At 36.4% G+C, this 5,862-nt stretch overlaps 1 long non-coding RNA gene across 1 annotated transcript; it reads right to left on the reverse strand.

Moving 5' to 3' along the window:
- Positions 1 to 786: 786 nt before the first annotated feature.
- Positions 787 to 4,499, reverse strand: LOC110695512. The gene is made up of 3 exons (XR_002506085.1): positions 3,880 to 4,499; positions 1,178 to 1,305; positions 787 to 1,073 (listed from the first exon to the last, which is right to left on the reverse strand). It is a non-coding gene; the product is annotated as an uncharacterized LOC110695512 (long non-coding RNA).
- Between the last annotated feature and the right edge of the window lie 1,363 nt (positions 4,500 to 5,862).

A 5,862-nucleotide genomic window follows, 5' to 3' on the forward strand; every position in this document is an offset into this window, starting at 1 on the left:
TGCAAGGTTCCTAGTTAGAGTCTCTCGTAGTTGGTGCTAGCTTGACCTCTAGGAGATTAGCTCACGTTACTCTCTTGATTGCTTAATCGATTTTCCCTCGCAACACTTGACATAGTCATCTCCAATCCCAGTTAGCTATATCCAGATATGCGGATCCTAAACCTAGTTCTTGATAAATTTGATTTCATTTTGATTGTTTCGAATATACACACCTCATTTCATTGCTTCGAAATATCTTAGCTTTGACATTAGCGTTCACCTCACATTCCTAGTGGTTCGACCCTCGACTTACTCTATGCTTTGTATCACTAGTAGAAAAAGGCTCATTTGCGTCGCTCATTTATAGTGTATTTGCGTCGCTTCTAAGAGCGACGCAACTGCTCACGACGCAAATGATTTAAAAGTCATTTGCGTCACTCCTAGGCGCGACGCAAATAAGAGTCATTTACGTCACTCCTTTATAAACAAGTGACGCAAATAAGAGTTATTTGCGTCGCTCCTTTATAAAGGAGTGACGCAAATAGCTGTTGTGAGCAACTTCTTGTTTGTTATTTGCGTCACTTGTTTATATAGGAGTGACGCAAATGACTGACTAGACAATACAAAATTATTTTATTTGCGTCACTTGTTTGTTTAATGAGTGACACAAATGATGTGATTTTTTTTTAATTACAATAATTGCTTGTATATGTTTTTAGTACCTGTTTTCCTTGCTAGTGGTATAAAGTAATATGCTAACGCCAATAATTGAAATTAAAATGCAATATTAATGAATGCAAATGTAAATTTCGACAAAGTCTCCTTTGTATTTTGGCCTACCCATAAAGTTGGGAATGACGACATTATATTAACAACCTGTCCAATAATTTACATCTCAATATCATAGACATTATACTCATAATTCCAACGCCAATTAACCAAAATCATTCATGTCAAGCCTATAATCCAAAACAAGAGTCCAACATGCGCTAAGTGTAAATCTGAAGTTCAACATTACAAATAAAATACTCTGCCCAAATATCTCGAATCTCATTTATCTCCTCCCCGGTATACGGTGTAGCTCTTGAAAAATCCTATCAGCACAACAAATATACAAGAGGAAAGTTTTTAATTCAAGATTGTAGCTAACATCAAATTGTATTCATCAAACAAAAATGAAATATTTGACAACTCATACCTTAAATGGTTTAGATATATATATACCACAAGTGAAAACAATCTCGTATGTGTACTACCGCCTTAATTGTTTGTCCACAACCAGAACCTCGAGCAACTTGTGGAATTCACTTCCGCATAATTAAGAATCTGCCATTAAAAAAATACATATATTAAACCAACATAGTTGATTCAACTTAATCGATCTGCCATATATTCAATGACTGAAATTATATATATTCAACTAAATCTGCCATATATTTTCTAATTAATGAACTAACACTAAACCTGAAATTAAACTAAGTCATTGTTCAAGTTACATGCTACATTCTATCTACCATGAAAAGATTGAACATAAATAGAAGCAATCTTACCTTAGGTGAAATCGACTTCACAAATTCAACAATGTCGAGCCTAAATGCATTAATATGAGGGGGGCGAACACTGGTCGAACTGCTACACTAATCGAACTTCAATTATTGTTGTTGTTCTAGGGGGACTGTTCTTGAATTTCGGTTCTTGAATCCCAGGACTGTTCGTGAAATCCCAGGATTTTCCTTACATTAATCGAACTTCAAGAATGGGTTTTGAATTCCTTACACTATCCGTGAAAAATCCGGAATTCCTTACACTATCAATTAATCCTGGGAATCCTTACACCATTCCCAGGATTTTCCTTACACTAATCGAACTTCAATCCGGAATTCAACTAATCCTTAGATTTTTCTAGTCGAAAATTTCAGTCATTGCAATATGAGGCCAGGATTTTTAATTGAATTTTTTGGGGTTTCTAGGGTTCGAATTCCTATGGTTTTGAGTATATTTTTTGCTTGAAATGGGGGATTTTGGGTCGGAATTTGCTCAATTTTTCTGGGGTTTATGGGTTCGAATTTCTTAGGGTTTTTGGTCTAAATTTTTGTTCAAAATTGCTTGGATTTGCTGCTGATTATGGGTCTTGAACTTGGTTGCGATTTTGGATGTTGAATTTGCTAAGGAATCGGAGTTTTTTGGCCAAATTTGTTGGATTTAAGGGTCGAATTTGTGGGTGTTTTGCTGTAGAAATTCACTGGAGTAGCAACTCTTTTTTTTTTCTTTTTGTTTAGTGCACTAATAGTTGTTCCTCTAATTAAGTATACTAGAGGAGGATTGTATCAAATGAATCCTTAGTTTTGAGAATAGGATGCTAACAATTTCCAATTACAGAAGTGTAATATGGTCTTTCCAATAAGCAAAGACACATGGCAAATTAAGGCATCAGATTTCAACATTAAGTATAAAAACATATGTTTTGCTTTGGATTCTGCTTTTGAATTCTAATAATATACTGTTTAAAAAAATAACAGTGCAAATAATTAATATGTAAGGACAACAAAATACATGCATCTTTTCAAAAGGAACCACATACAAAAATATAAGCATGAATGCCAAGCACATGCATATCTGACTCTAAACATAACAATGCCCATAAAAGTGAAACAAATAGACAATGTTACAAGCATCATTCAACCTCAGATAAAGATACTCATAATAGAGGTGAAAAAATTAGCAAAAACCTTTCTACATAAGCATCTTTCTAGAAAAACCATAATTTTAAATTTGAAAGGGCGTGTTATCGCCAAATAGATAACATGATGGACCAATGGAGGAAGAACTGCGCTTCACAGTTGTGGTTAAAAGTTTTCAATAATATAGCTAGTTGGACACTATAATATGAAGATCACAACATCACACATCACAGTACAACTAACAACATAAAGCTACAGGGGAAAGGCTCTACTCTCCTTAAAAAACCATGTAGATTCACAAGAACTTGAATGACCATTCTTCCAACTCAAACAGCCACATGAATTATGACATACCTCAAGATAACAACATAATCAACAAAATACAACAAAATAGTAAAATTAAACTAATTTCATCCAAAATTGAACCCTTAATTCAATCTAGTATGAAAACTTGGTGGTGCAGCTTCATTCATCATTACTAAAGTATACTCAAGTCGAACTTGTTTAGGCTCTTCTTTGGCTTGCACCGTGCCTAGAGTCACTATCTATCTATAATGACTCTATTCCGGTCTGCAAGTTTCTTAAGGTATTTTTATCTTGGCAAATACTTGATCTTGATCTGCTCATATTTCTTTTTATCTTAGGTGGTTTGTCCTGATAGGCTGATTTTGCTATAATTTTTTACATAACTTGGAATTTTTGTGTAAATAATATGAATTATAAAAAGGAACTGATCTGACCACCAAAAACAATTGTCCATATTAAGTTATACACTAGAGTTAGTAAAACATCAGAGACTATCCTGCATTGTTACTGTTGTTGCATAGGCATTTCAAATTAGAAAACAAATTGTGGTGACTAGATGGCTTTATAACTAGAATAAATTCGAATCAGAAAACAGTAAGAACACATAACATATCTTACCTTGGTTGAAATTAACTACATAAATTCACCAAAACAGAACCAAAATTCCTTAGAATCGAGTATAAATCCTAAATTTATTTGATTTGTGGGCAATATATATTGCATTTGATGAACCCTAAATTCGAATATGAACCCCCAAAAAGATATTATTTATAAACATGCTTGTAAATCTAGAATTCGTGCAAAAAACAGCAACAAAATAGTAGATTAAGCTACGTTAATTTAGAATTGCACTCCAAATATCTATGTGGATTGAAATGCATGATAAAAAAGAAAAGAGATGAAGAGGTCTTACCTTGATTGAAATCTATTTTGCATATGCAACTTCAGCAACAATAGAGCCAAAATTCCATATTATTGAGTACAAACCCTAACTTTCAGAGAATCATAACAAATTGCTCCTAATTTGAACGAAAATCCAACCAAATTCCTTAGATCTGTGTGTAAACTCTATTGCAATCGTAGAACAAAAAAAAAACCCAAAATTCAAAGCTCAAACTTAAGTTTCTCACAATTATGCTTGGTTTTTTTGTCAAAAATTCTAGGGTTTTTATTAGGACAATATTAACTAGCTTTTGATTTGAGTTTTCAATTGTTATTTTGCTCAAATTTAAGGTAATTTGCTCGATTTTCTGCAATTGAATTTCATGGGGACTTTGGGTAGATTTTTTGATCGAAAGTATGGGATTTTGGCTCGGATTTGCTCGAATATAAGGGGTTTTGCCTCACATTTGCTGGGAATATTGATTAGTGGTCAAATTTTTGTAATGTTTTGGGGTTTTGATGTTGAATTTCCGGGAATTTTGGGGTTGAATTTTCTAGGGTTTGAACTTTGAAGTATTGAAGTTCGAACAGCAGAAGGCAGCGACAATTTATATAAGCCGTAATGGTCATTTGCGTCGCTTGTCAATAAACGAGTGACACAATGACTCACAAAGGTTATTTGCGTCGCTTGTTAATAAACGAGTGACGCAAATGACAATGTTATTTGCGTCACTCCTATTTATAAAAGCAACGTATATATAAGTAAGTTGAAATATGTCAGACATTTGCTTCGCTTTGTAACAAATGTCCGACGCAAATTACTGATAATGTTGTCAAAATATCTCATTTGCGTCATTTGTTTCTATGAGTGACGCAAATAAGGCGACGCAAATGAGCATTTTTCTACTAGTGTATAGAGGTGTGTTGAGAGATTACAAATTTTGTTTTGACCAAGGGTAGATTAGTTTTCCACGACCTAGTCTCGCCTTAGATCAATAACCGAAGTTGCACAGTCGGCCAAGGTTAAGAATGTGTTGGTGGGTGCTTATGATGGCACCACCAACCCAAATGGCACCCTCATGGCTTATTCCAACCTTATGCACATGCAGGAGCTAGAGGACGCTATATGGTGCCGGTGCTTCCCGGCTACATTGAAGGGCATTTCCCAACAATTGTTTGGCAACCTGCCAGCCGGGTGCATCGATAGCTTCAAGAAGCTTGCTTTCCTGTTTGCCTCCAACTTCTCGATGAACATCCTTTCCAAAAAGACAAGTCTCGTCTGGAGCACCATCCGACAGGGAGATAGAGAAGGGCTCTGCTCCTATGTCAGGCGGTTCAACCTGGTGAGAATTCAAATCCAGGGGCTGTCTGACGAGATAGCCTATACAGACTGAAAGGAATGGTGTCCTTCGAACAAGTGTATTATTCTGATAGCGGGTTCAGAATTATTACAAAGCTAATATATATTCAGTAAGGTCAAGTGATCGGAATGCCTGGGTGAAGGCCGCTTCCGATCAGTAATATTAATGTATAATTAATATTACACCTTAATCTTGGCTGAACCCTTCGGGTCACACCCTAGCAAATATACGAACCGACTCGACGAATTAATTCGGAAGAAATTAATTCGTTGCCCGAGTGTTAAATATTTAGACGTCGGAAATTCGAGCTTAGAGCGTCAAAACCAAGCGTCGGAAGTCGAGTCAAAAATAGTAAAAGACGAGACGACAAAATTAGTAATAAATCAACAATGGATAAAATACCCCTAGCATCGGAATCCCAAGTACTAGGGGATTAGGAAAGCTAGCAGCCCGCACCATGTGCGAGGCCTGCTAGCGAGCCACGACCAGCAGCCCGCAAGCATTGCATGGCTTGCTGGCGCGCGCCATTGCTAGCAGCCCGCACATGTGTGTGGCTTGCTAGCAGCGCCTATCGGTAGTAGTAGCCCGCACATATGTGCGTGGGCGTGCTGGGCCGAGAAGGCTGCAGCTAGCAGCCCGCGTGTGCGGGGCTA

This window comes from Chenopodium quinoa, unplaced genomic scaffold (genome assembly GCF_001683475.1).
Source record: "Chenopodium quinoa cultivar QQ74 unplaced genomic scaffold, ASM168347v1, whole genome shotgun sequence".
Taxonomy (NCBI): domain Eukaryota; kingdom Viridiplantae; phylum Streptophyta; class Magnoliopsida; order Caryophyllales; family Amaranthaceae; genus Chenopodium; species Chenopodium quinoa.